This window comes from Pelobates fuscus, chromosome 3, assembly GCF_036172605.1.
Source record: "Pelobates fuscus isolate aPelFus1 chromosome 3, aPelFus1.pri, whole genome shotgun sequence".
Classification (NCBI taxonomy): Eukaryota; Metazoa; Chordata; class Amphibia; order Anura; family Pelobatidae; genus Pelobates; species Pelobates fuscus.
Genome location: NC_086319.1, coordinates 417,322,377 through 417,336,694, shown reverse-complemented (window position 1 = coordinate 417,336,694; position 14,318 = coordinate 417,322,377).

Here is a 14,318-nt window from a genome sequence, read left to right as displayed (position 1 = left end):
CACCCATCGGGAGAATGGCTCTCCCTCTTGGGTATAACCTGGGAGAGGAGAGGCCATTTTTTCCAATCTGGTATATAACCAGAAAGGAAGGGTACGAATGTTATGTAAAGGTAAATGTTGTTTTGTTAATGTACATGCCGACGGGTATACTGGGGGGGTTATGTGGGGATCATGGTTAAAATGGTATCAGTTAACACTCAGGGCCTAAATTCTCAAAATAAAAAAGCATTAGTATATGATTTTTTTGTCAAACAAAGGGTGGAGGTAGGGTTCCTCCAAGAGACCCATTGGAGGCTGGATGACAAAGTAAAGTGGGGGGGAGAGAGATTTCCAACTCTACTTCAGGCCTCTCTTAAAGACAGAAAAAAAAGAGGAGTGGCTATTATAGTGGCCAACTCAGTGAAATTTGAATTATTATTTCAGTATGCAGATAGAGAAGGTAGATTATTAATTGTTAAATGCAATATAAATGAAGTTAAATATACCTTGGTTTACATATATCTTCCAAATTTGTATCCGGTGGTTTCACTGAGAGAGATTCTGGAGTTGGTGGATTCAGTAAAAACTGGAGTGTTTCTGATGGCAGGTGATTATAACTGTGTGTTGGATCCAGCCTTGGATAAGAAACTCAGTCACAATCAGGAGGTGACTAACTCGGTGGTTAAAGTAGCAAAAACTCTCAGTAAATTATTGAATGAATTTGATCTTTATGATCTGTGGAGAACTTCTTATCCAGTGAGACTGGATTACACCTTCTTCTCTAGAGTACATTACTCATATTCTCGGATTGATATGGTCTGGGGAAATGGAATGGCTATAGAGAATTTGGTGAAGATTGATATCAGAGATAACACATGGTCAGACCATAGTATCAACATATGGACCATGAACATATGACCTGGTGAGTATAGTCAGTCCCTGCAGGCTTTTTTCAGTAAACACTGTATTTTGAGTAAAGGCAGTGTTTACATTGATCCCTAGGGACATCTCCAGTGGCCATTCCTCAGATGGCTACTAGAGGTGCTTCCTCGGGCAGTGCTGCACAGTGTGAATGACATTCAATGTCTCCATCCTCTGCATTGTCAGGATATTTATATCGGCAGACATTTTGTGCTAAGATAGAAATTAAAAGTGTCCACTGCCAGTCACATTTAAAACCAAGCTGACTCCATTTTTGATCTTCAGGCTAACAAACACAGACACATAATTTCTTCTTGCTTTCAGTAACTCTAGCCATCAGCCTGTGCTAAGGAATGCGTTATGTAAACACAGCAAGGATAGGGGTGGAATACAACCCAGAGACAAGTATATCCCCTTCAGGATGGGTGACGGACGAGGTCCGTCATCCTGGGGATACCCTTAACGACGGGTGATGGACCTCGTCCGTCACGCGGTAAAATTAACCCCAGATCGCCGCAATCGCGGCGATCGTGGGGTTAATGGTGCTCCGGTCTGCCTCTGTATTAGAGGCAGACCGGGAGCACCCGATAGTGCTTCCCCAGCACATGTGCCCGCTCTGACAGCATGTCAGAGCGAGCACATGTGCTCTGTATACTTACCTTCCGCCTCCCTGCACTTCCAGGTTCAGTGTGAAATGCAGGGAGACGGATCAGTGCTGATCCTGCCCCCTAGTGTAAAAAAATAAAGTAAAATTTAAATCCCACCCCCCTTTACCCATTTTAATAAAAAAAATTAACCCCTTCCCTGCCAATTAATCACTGACTACAGTGATCAATTGGCAGGGATTACATTTTAATATGATCTGATTTTTTTTTTTATGTGGTAGTACACATAAGGTTTGCAAAATATACTGTGCAAACTCACTTTGTGTGTCAAAAAGGCATAAAAAACACACCCACTACACCTGGTACAAGCTAGCGGAAATATGATCCCACGCTAAGGTTCAAAATATGCCTTTTGAAATACCCTGGGATGTCTTCTTTAAGAAATGGTATGCCTTTGTGGGGTAGTTTGAATTATATAGCCTGGTAAAATACTCTAAAATGGGACATGGGCACAGCGTGAAAATTAAAAGTTTGAAAAAAACTGGAATGACTATGTCCCAAATGTGCCCCTCCGATGTCCACATATACCTGGCAAAGGTACATACGGGGGTATTTTTGTACTCAGCTGACATAGCTGAGCAACATATGAAGTATTAGACAGTCGTAGCACACATAAGGTTTGCAAAATATACTGTGCAAACTCACTTTGTGTGTCAAAAAGGCAGAAAAAACGCTTATTACCACTACACCTGGTAGAAGCTAGCGGAAAAATGATCCCACGCTAAGGTTCAAAATATGCCTTTTGAAATACCCTGGGGTGTCTACTTTAAGAAATGGTAGGCCTTTGTGGGGTAGTTTGAATTTAAAACCTGTGAAGATGCTTGGAAATTGCACATAGGCCCAGCGTCAAAATTCAAAGTTCTGTAAAAACTGATATGGCTTGGTCTCCAATATGGCACTGTAGCTTCACAAAATAGTGCCAAAGACATTCATTGGGGATGTCTTTTTACTCAGAAGACCTAGCTGAGCATTATTTGGAGGTTTTGAACTTAGTGGCACATATGAAATATACAAAATGCCCAGCAAAAATGCAATCCGTATGTAAAAAAATGCCCCAAATTATTTTTTACCACATACTTTGGCATATATTGGTGAAAAAATGGGGTCATGCTAAGGCACAATATGCACCTTATGATATACCCTGGAGTGTCTACTTTTACAAATGGTAGGCCTTTGTGGGGTTTTTTTGAACAGTCAAACTGTTATAATACCCCAAATGGAAGCATAGGCTCATTAAATCCGTCTCTCAAAATTCTACTGTGAATACCATAGGCGTCCATTATAGTGTGTGGGTGCAGGGGGTATAGTGTGTGGGTGCAGGGGTATAGTGTGTAGGTGCAGGGGGTATAGTGTGTGGGTGCAGGGGGTATAGTGTGTAGGTGCAGGGGGTATAGTGTGTGGGTGCAGGGGGTAAAGTGTGTAGTTGCAGGGGGTGTATAGTGTGTAGGTGCAGGGGGTGTATAGTGTGTAGGTGCAGGGGGTATAGTGTGTGGGTGCAGGGGGTGTATAGTGTGTGTGGTGTGTAGGTGCAGGGTGTATATAGGGTATAGTTTATTAGTAAAGAAGTGATGGATAGTGTTAAATAATACATATTGATTGTTTCATTATTTAAAATAAAATAACCCTACACATTTACTCCCCTTTCCCCTTCTTACCTTATTATTTTGCATGTGTGTATTTGTGTGGTAATAATAGGGGGTGTGGTGTGTGTTTAGGGGAGTTGTGTGTGCATAAGGGTACAGTTGGTGCACAGGAGGTGTATATCGGCATAGTATGAATGCAGTGGTAGGGTGTTTATAGGGGTATAGAATGTGTAGTGCTTTTGTATGTGTGTATGCAGGAGGTGTAATACGTGTGTTTATAGGGAATATAGAGTGTGTGTAGTGATTGAGTGCAGTGTATAGGGGTATAGAGTGTGTGTGAGTGCAGAGGGTGTAGTGTGTGTGTATATAGGGGTATAGTGTGTAGTGTGTATATAGTGTGTGTAGGTGCATGTGGTGTAGTGTGTATGTATAGGGGGTATAGTGTGTAGGTGCAGGGGGTGTAATGTGTATGTATAGGGGGTATAGTGTGTAGGTGTAGGGGGTATAGTGTGTAGGTGTAGGGGGTATAGTGTGTAGGTGTAGGGGGTATAGTGTGTGGGTGCAGGGGGTATAGTGTGTAGGTGCAGGGGGTGTATAGTGTGTGGGTGCAGGGGGTATAGTGTGTGGGTGCAGGGGGTATAGTGTGTAGGTGCAGGGGGTATAGTGTGTGGGTGCAGGGGGTATAGTGTGTAGGTGCAGGGGGTGTATAGTGTGTGGGTGCAGGGGGTATAGTGTGTGGGTGCAGGGGGTATAGTGTGTAGGTGCAGGGGGTGTATAGTGTGTGGGTGCAGGGGGTGTAGTGTGTGGGTGCAGGGGTATAGTGTGTAGGGGGTATAGTGTGTGCAGGGGGTATAGTGTGTGGGTGCAGGGGTATAGTGTGCAGGGGGTGTATAGTGTGTGTGGTGTGTAGGTGCAGGGTGTATATAGGGTATAGTTTATTAGTAAAGAAGTGCTGGATAGTGTTAAATAATACATATTGATTGTTTCATTATTTAAAATAAAATAACCCTACACATTTACTCCCCTTTCCCATTCTTACCTTATTATTTTGCAGGGGGGGTAGGGAGCATGCTGCTGATCATCCCTGGTGATCCAGTGGGCTAGTGATGTGGTCTGTACCTCCGCAGGGTACAGACCATACCTTCCTCTTGCGAGAGCTGGAGTTTCAGAGCGTTGCCGTGGATTACCACGGCAACGCTCTGAAAATATCGGAGATCGCGAGAGGGCTGCCCTGCGTGCAGCCTGGAGGCCGTTTGCTCCGTATCCAAACGGAACAGAGCTCTTCAGAGCCTCTCTCGGGGCTAATTAGTAAGCTTGAGCCGGCAGGGGAGATTTTTTGATCTTCCCTGAAGGCCTCGATACATGTGCGGCACACGGGGATTAGGGTGTGCCCAGGCACACCTGGCACACCCCGTGCGCACGACTATGGTAAATACTGAAAAGGACAGGTCTCCTGTATGGCACTGTAGCTTCACGAAATAGTGCCATAGACATACAATGGGGGTGTCCTTTTACTCAGAATACTTAGCTGAGCATAATTTGGGGGGTTTGAGCTTAGTGGCACATATGAAATATACAAAATGCCCAGCAAAAATGCAATCCGTATGTAAAAAATGCACAAAATTATTTTTTACCACATACTTTGGCATGTAATGGTAAAAAAATGGGGGCATGTTAAGGCACAATATGCACCTTATGAGATACCCTGGAGTGTCTACTTTTACAAATGGTAGGCCTTTGTGGGTTTTTTTTGAACAGTCAAACTGTTATAATACCCCAAATGGAAGCATAGGCTCATTAAATCCGTCTCTCAAAATTCTACTGTGAATACTGAAAAGGACAGGTCTCCTATATGGCACTGTAGCTTCACGAAATAGTGCCAAAGACATACAATGGGGGTACCATTGTACTCAGCAGAAGTAACTGAACACATAATAAAACTTTGTACAGGAATAGCACACACCAACTTTACAAAATACACATGAGAAATTCTTTGTTATAAGTTTGTGTGCGAAAACCCCAAAAAACAATTTTACTCCAATATTTAGCAGAGGTTGGCGGTAAAATGGCTACGTAGAAAGTGTCAAAACAACCTTAGGACAATAGCCTGTGATGTCTACTTTATATAAATATATACTTTTGTGTGGCAAGTTTTTTTTTTTTTTATGGCTATTAAGCTTACAAGACAAACATACCAAATTCTAAAATCGCTCCACATTAAAAGTTTATTTTACTCCTTGTGCTTTATGACCTGTAACTACCAAAAAAAACTTAAAATCCCAGACACATTATATATTCTGTAAATCAGAACAACTAAATGAATTTATTTTTAATTACTTTCCTTAACCTGCACTAATTGTGCACACATTATTATTGCAAAAACTGTAAAACAATCTAAATTTGTCATTGTTTTTGCATTTTTCTGTATTTTTTAATAATAAATAAGAATTTATGTATATATATATATATATATATATATATATATATATATATATATATATATAGAAGTAAATGATAATCAGCACTCCCAGGTATTTGTAGAAAAACCTCTATTTATTCCAAGAAAATGTCAACGTTTCAGTTCCTCTAGGGAACTTTCATCAGGTTGCTTGCTGTCCTGATGAAAGTTCCCTAGAGGAACTGAAACGTTGACATTTTCTTGGAATAAATAGAGGTTTTTCTACAAATACCTGGGAGTGCTGATTATCATTTACTTCTATTGAATAGTGCAATCGAGCACCGGGTCATTATAACCGTAAGTAGGAGTGCAAGGCTTTTTTTCTTTTTTGTATATATATATATATATATATATATGTTACATCACATTAAAGCCCTTTCTGTCCTTTAAAAAACGGTATATAATATGCGTCGGTGCAATAAATTAGTAAAATGCAAATTGCAGTTGAACGCAAACAGCAAAAAATGCAAAAAATTCCGTTGTCATTAAGTGAAAGACAAGCTTCTGAAGCTCTGTCCTTAAGGGAATATACATATACATATATATATATATATATATATATATATATATATATATATATATATATATATATATATATGTATATGTATATATATATATATATATATATATATATATATATATATATATACATATATACATCTAACCACTATACACTTATTTTACTATTATATTAATAACATATAATTATGTTAATAATATAGACCATTTGTGGATAAATATTCATGAAGAAATATCACATTATTTAATAAATGTTAGTGGACTAGAAATATAATGTCTCACAGCTTCACAGAAAGCCAGACACCAGTGACCAGATAAGACTCAGTAATTAATTTTACAAGGTCCCATTGTATAAAATAGGGTGAAATTAAGGTTAAACGTGTCAGAAAATAGAAATACGACAGATATTACCGCCACTATGTCCGAGACAAGACTAGGAAAAACCAAAGAAATCCTTTGAACTGACAGCAAATTTAAGTTATGGCAGTCATTTTAGGTAAGCCAAATGACGTCAAAATCATCATCAAAATAAGTTAACTATTTCGAGGACACAACATTTTGATGAGGAAAGAGCACCATCTACTGACCAAATCTAAATTGTGGTCTGTGAGTTGACCACACCTTCAATGTCCTATTGGCCTTATCAACTAATGACGTACAGAGAGTCTGGCCCTTTAAAAAGTTAGGAACAAAGGCAAGAGACATTCAGATTCACATTCACCTTCAGATTTGGACATTGAGGACAGAGATCCAGGACACTCTGGGACTGACATTCAACTCTTAAACTCTCTTGGACACAACTCAAGAAACACACCTTGACACTTAGAATTTTACTATTACTTTCTAACCAACATCACTTTTCTATTACATACAATCCTACACATAACCATACTTCCATTCAAGTTCCTGGGACTATCCAAGCGTCTGATGAGAACATCTACAACATAACTGGTAATTATGCTGATTTTATTAAATTTATTTAAATTAATGAAAAATTTACTAATAGCATGATATATGACTGGATAAATCATGGTCAGATTTCAATAATTGAGAAATCTTAGTTAACTAAAGAATATATCGTTATAAAATACAGTTATAAACATACCGTTAGCATACCGTTGTTTTTATCCAGATGTATTGATTTGCTCTGAAGTAAGATAGTATATCTATTTAGGCAAATTATAATTTGGCTAAAGTTAAATCTGGTAGATTTGTTTTTTTTTATTGGATGGTTCTAGGAATGGTTATGAACATTATTTTAATGGAAAATTGCAATACAATAGGATATTAGATGCCTAGCAGGATTTAGCCAGCGTTAAAAGAGTTAATCAAGTGATCTAACTGTGAGCCAAGATTTTATGGCTTTTCGTTGTGCTGTGCACTCTGAGGAATTCTTCATCCTGTGAAGTTTAGCTATCTGTGTCCTGTGGGATTGTTTACATATCGTAAATTTGTAAGTCTTGTCAGTTGATGCTGTAGCCATTGAATTTGTTTAAAACCATTGCCATTTTGTTGTATACTTACGTTATACTAAATATTCACTGATTATTATCACGCATGGTATATATTATTATTTTATTATACTGTCACAATAAATTGTATTTTTATAATAGAATTTGTGATTTAATTGTATGGAGTAAAAATCCTCTAAAATGATGACGTTCTCTAGGATCTGAGAGAATTAGAATAGTGGGTAATTCTCAAGATATCAATTTTGATGTAATAAAAATTATTAAATACATTTTTGATAATTTTATGAAAATATTATTTTAATATTTATCACCCCATAAATATCCCCACAACATGGAGACACTGAACTTGATTCCTTGTATCTATATGAGGAGATGTTGATTGGCCAGGGTGGCATTAGTGATCATTAGTGATCATTAGTATTGACGATCTCAGCCAATCCAATGTTTTCCTATAGGATTGGCTGAGATCATCACTTCTGATGATGTCAGACAAGGAGTCAGATCAGGGGTGGAGCCAGCACCGGCAGACTGGAAAAAAAAGGTAAGATTTTACTATATTTGTGGAGCCATGGGTGGGCCAGTGGGGCTGGATATGGATTTTAACACTATAGAGTCAGGATTACATGTTTGTGTTCCTGACCCTATAGAATTCCTTTAATTTAAATTTATACAGAACATCACAATTAACGAATTAAGACAAATTTTAAGTTTCAAAGTTTTGCTCAGTTGAGTAAAGTAGAGAAAAGAGGTGGTTCCCCTCAGAGTATCACTTGCCCATTTAGTAGAACACACTCTAGTGTGCAAAATTATGGTTTGAAAATATAATTATTTTTACTTGTCAGTGGAATGCACTAAATGTTTAGTTAAAAATGTTAATTGTGGAGCACAAACTGTTTTTTTTTTACCAATAGCAACATCCTATTAATCACCATAAAATACTTAAAGGGTTACTCCAAGCACCATGACCACTTACTGAAACACTGCCCATACAGAGATACAGAGATACCGATTATATGGTGTAAATCCACTTCCAACAGCGTAATTAGTGATATGTCCCGTTTCATTTAAGATTTGTTTCAAAGTTCTCATCTACAAGTTCTCCATAACTGCGCTCCTGCTTCCACTTACACCCTCATTAGCAGAAATGTTTCATCCTGACCTCTTCACTCAACCAATGACCTGTTGCTATTCTGTTCTTATAACCACATCTCACCTGCAGGATTTCTCAATGACTCCCCCGCCTAATAGAATGTCATCTCATTGCAGGGAAGTTTATTCTTTAATTTTTAATGAAATCTTTTGTTTTTACATTTAAAGTTTTACACTCAGCAGTTAAACACCTAACGCTCTCCCAATGCACTTTGCACAGGTTAAATGTATTTAAACAAAATAAAATGTAAAAAGAGTTTTATTTCCGTAAATGTGATCTGTGACGAAAGCAACTTCGCCACTGTTTTTTTTGAGAAGACTAATGTCCCTCTTGCCCCAGGATTATGGGCCCTGCAAAAAGACATGTTAAAAAGTGACTTCCATGGAAAAAACAAACCACTGAAACGATCTGGGTGATTTTTGGTTATGTTGGTCACCCAGATCAGGGCTATCCGAGGATGTGACTCTGTGGGGTTTCCATGGATCTTTGGGGTACTTTTGGGGTGTTTGTAAATGGTGTGCTTTTCTGTACCTGTAGATAATTAATTATCTCTCAGCCACATAGGAGGAGTATGTTGAATGTATTGCTTGTCTGTGCCTCTCCCCCTCCCCCTTTTTCCTGTCCTATTGTTTCCCCGGCAGGGCGTTGTCCCAGGGACAATGCCAGACCAGTTTAAACTGGCTGCTTTGTCCCTCCTCAATCTCCCATCAGCCCTTGCCATTGTCTAACCCCACCCTTCCATGTATTATAGTAATCTATGTAACCTATTGTATGTAAATGAGGCTGTCGGGGGTTTAAATGTGTGTATAAATTGTAAGTGCTTGCTTGCATTAAACAGACTGCTTTTACCCCTTTCATGAAGTCTTGGCTCATGTTTGGGGGATTGAAGAACTACACACTGGGGATTTCTATACTTTGTACACTCCCCTGGGTTCTAACCACTAGCTCTTCTAAGAGCTGTTCCTGTTACGCTCTCCTGTCAGAGGTTGATCCAGGGTGCAAGGAAGACGGCGAGATTCCAGTTAAGCTACGGCGGTTGTAAAGTCTGCGGTGGATGTGGTGTCTGGTGCAGTGCTTATAGTCCTCGGTGTCAGCTAGGAAGCATCCGTTTACGGAGGTACCCAGTTGGGGGTGCCAGGTGATCCGTTACATGATCCACTGTGTAACACTTGGCAGGTCAAATTAAACAGACTTGAGTAATCTTAAATATTAAAGTATTTTTTTTTATATCCAGCTTAACGATTAACATAAATATTACCGATTAACATTCAGCATTCTATTTAATAAACACATTGCAATACATATTTAATTTACTTAGATGTTAAATGCTGTCAGAGATGTTTTTGGAAATAAAATTGAAGCCTTATTAAAAATAGACAGTGCTTTACAAAAAAAAATCGAAGGTTAAGGAGGTACCAAAGTAGAAATCTCCTGAATGGGGGTGGTTAACCCCTAGTGCAAGAATATTTGCCCCAACAACTAAACAACAAGAAGAGACAAAAAACAGGAGAAAATGAATTATGGTAGAGTGTCCTGAAGAGTGTACGTCCCTTAAAAAAGGGGGGGGGGGAGGACAGTCGGTGGTACAAATAGTGTGTACCACTTTAAATATAAAACTTAACTTTTAATACTAAAAAAGTAAAACCACAAGTGCACACATTAAGAACACTAATTAGTATAACTAGTCCTAGCTCGTCTCCATTACTATGGAGATTGTTTCAATCCGATAAGTGAACCCGCTACAGGTGAAGCGGTACAATAATTTGCCTGGCGGCACAATATTACAGTCTCGAGTACAAAGTAGTATATAACACCCTGTTCTCAGAGTATTGTTATGTCAATAAAAAGTAAACTGTATACCTGTGGGTGTCTCAGACCATATATTGTTGTATGGGAGGGAGAACCAGAATGGATAATTGATATCGCTATGCAGGAATATATATCACAAAGATAGTGTGGGTTTAAGACAACAATAGTGGAGAAATTCCTGAGTAATTCTCAAAGTCCCTAAGTGCTTGTGCCTTTGAGGGCACCCCTTAAATAAAACCTGCAAATCCCTAAACACTGGCTATACAGCCTCCCGCCAGAAACCTTGCCTAGGAAGCAGAGAGTGTAAAAACCCTGCTCACCAATTACACTAAAAAGTGGTTACTGTTACGGTACCTTCCGTAATAAATGTCCAAACCGCCGTTTAGTAGATATCCCCCGGTCACAATACTGTAGTCGGTAGCGTATGTAACATTACCATGCGAACCGCTAGTTAGGGAATCCTCCAAACTCTCGAACGGTACCGGTACGGCTTTCTACCTTCTGAGCTCCAGTCGTACGAATTGCCACTTACAGCCGAACTGCAATAGGACCTGAGCGGCATATAATCCCCATAAGCAGTCTCTAGTCGCTGGTAATAAAATCCCCCCCAATAACGAGACCAAGCTCCATTATGAGGGTAAAACATGAACTGGCTTTACTGTGGGCTACCTGCCCGTATTTATGCAGGTCTCCCACTTGGTGGACACTCCCCTAGGGGACCAAATGGAAGACTGAAATAATAGAAGGACATGGGGACATTTCAGACATACATCCCCCCAGTATTCCCAGCATGCATCACAGTTTCCTTCCCTCTGCTCAGGAGATAATTGGGATGTAATTCAATTATCTCCTCGAGCAGAGGCACATCGCCATTTTAACTTCAGGTTATAAAAGACATTAAAATCCATAACTTTACAACTGCCGAACATTTTGTATTCGCATAACCCATCCCCAGATAGCCTGGATCTGAGCGTATATTATTGACGAATAACGCTTAGATCCCATACGTATAGTTCAATCGCCATGGAGTCAAAGTCTGTTATAGTCTTTCGGTATGCGATTGACTCCATGGGACGGCTATCTGAGTTAAAGTCTATTCGTGTTGCCAACATTCCCGAACGGCCGGCGTTCGTATATCCCGGGCGATGGAGAAGGGAAGGTTGATGGCCACAGCGGCGTTCGGTTGATTAAGTGTCCGTTTTGGGTTCCATGGAATAACCGTCGAACACCGCTGGGCTTTCGCACAGTCAAAATGGCCGCCGCCTCGTGGTCAACATCCGAACGACGACCACCCTTTCTTCGGTCTTAATTGAGAAGTGGCTGCGGTTAACCTCAACGTTCTAATTGGGATCAATAGGTTAACGAGCAGCACACTTCTCTCCTGGGTGGCCGTCCGTTCGGTAGTTGCGATCGGCAAACAAATGTATTCCCCTAATTTGGGCATACGAAAGGGGAATACAGATAAATGGCAAAACAGACGAACACAGAATGTTTAGTCCAGACGGATGGGTCTGTCACAGATACAATTGCTGATTAAATATCAGAATAAACTGCCAGCTCCTAGTATCCTCAATTGCTTTTGATAGTGCTGTAAAGTGGCTGTCCGCACGTATCAGAGCTTAACTAGGTAGCAGAGCTACAGAAGCTGGAGATTGCTGGAAGTCTATTTCAATGTGCAGTCACTGTTGGTGCATTGTGTTTCCCCTGACGCGCGTTTCACCTCTCTGGCTCTTCAGAAGGGCCCTTCTGAGAAAGACTTCCAGCAATCTCCAGCTCCTGTAGCTCTACTACCTAGTTAAGCTCTGATACGTGTGGACAGCCACTTTACTGCACTATCATAAGCAATTGAGGATACTAGGAGCTGACAGTTTATTCTGATATTTAATCAGCAATTTTAACTACTTTTTAGTGTAATTAGTGAGCAGGGTTTTTACACTCTCTGCTTCCTTGGCAGGATTTCTGGCGGGAGGCTGTATAGACCAGTGTTTAGGGATTTGCAGGCTTTAGTTAAGAGGTGCCCTCAAAGGCACACACACTTAGGGACTTTGAGAATTACTCAGGAATTTCTCCACTATTGTTGTCTTAAACCCACACTATCTTTGTGATATAAATTCCTGCATAGCGATATCAATTATCCATTCTGGTTCACCCTCCCACACAACAATATATGGTCTGAGACACCCACAGGTATACAGTTTACTTTTTATTGACATAACAATACTCTGAGAACAGGGTGTTATATACTACTTTGTACTCGAGACTGTAATATTGTGCCGCCAGGCAAATTATTGTACCGCTTCACCTGTAGCGGGTTCACTTATCGGATTGAAACAATCCCTGCAATTACACTATCTCCGTATTAACGGGGACGAGCTAGGAAAAGTGATACTAACTAGTGTTCTTAATGTGTGCTCTTGTGGTTTTACTTTTTTAGTATTAAAAGTTAAGTTTTATATTTAAAGTGGTTCACACTATTTGTACCACCGACTGTCCTCCCCCCCCCCTTTTTTTTAAGGGACGTACACTCTTCAGGACACTCTACCATAATTCCTTTTCTCCTGTTTTTTGTCTCTTCTTGTTGTTTAGACAGTGCTTTACATTTAACATGGAACTGTGGAAAATGGGATTTTAACATTTTAGCCCATAACAACTTTATGCAGAAAAGTAGGGCCAAGCAAGAAATATTGTTAATTTGAAGAATCTTTCAGCTGTTTTGGACTGTAATATGAAATTCCCCTTTCAATTCCCAGTAATTCCTGGTATAGTGGAGAGCCCTGATTCATTTGAGAAAATAATTCTTGTTAATTCCCATGAAGATAATTATTCAATAGTCTTCTGGAAGCACTTCTGGTACAGCTTGGAGACCTCCTGGGGATCCACATGTTCTGCTGTAGATATATAACAGGCAGACTGTTACTGATCTGGACACATCTCCTGGCCGGTCTGTGTGGTGGGATTGTCAATCGACAATTTCAATGACCTAGAACACACAGGTTAATATATGGAGTTTTTGAAGAACCTTCAGCAATGGGAGAACATATCGACAGCATCAAATACATGGTAATATCTCTTACATTTATTCCATGATTAATGAATCATAGTACACACGCATTTATAATAAAATATCAGATTATACAAATCACTATATTCATTGCAAATGAAGTCATGTGGGTGGAATGAGAAACTCTGAGAGCACCAGGATAGCATTAACAAGTCTACGTAGAAACAGCATTCTATCATCTGTGTATTTCTTATAGTGGACAAAAAAAAAAAAAAAATTAAACAAACATATATTGTAGTTTTCGTAACATTTGTTATGTGTTCTGGAATGTGCATATTGTAAATAATTCATCAGTATAAAGGTGCGGATAAGTAAGATATTTGGATAACAAGAAAAGTGAAAATTGAAGAGAACCAGAAACGTGTTAAATGCGAATCAGATCAGTTAGGTTTTCATAGTCTAGAAAAACCTTCATTTGAGTTTAATGGCAGAATGCTGAGGATGTCTGGTGACATTAAAGGGACAGTCTAAACACCATCGCAACTGCAGTTTATTGTTTATTACAGCGTATTGAATTTATACAAGTTTGTGTAGCATCACAGCTCAGTATATTTATTAGTTAGTTTATTGAGCCACTTTTTTTTTGTTTACTCAAAAGCGGTTTGACAAAAACTCTCTCCACCACAATTGTAATGAGCTTTTATTATAAATAATCTGTATTTTTAATGATGCTTATAATGTCTCTTTAACTGTGATTTTCA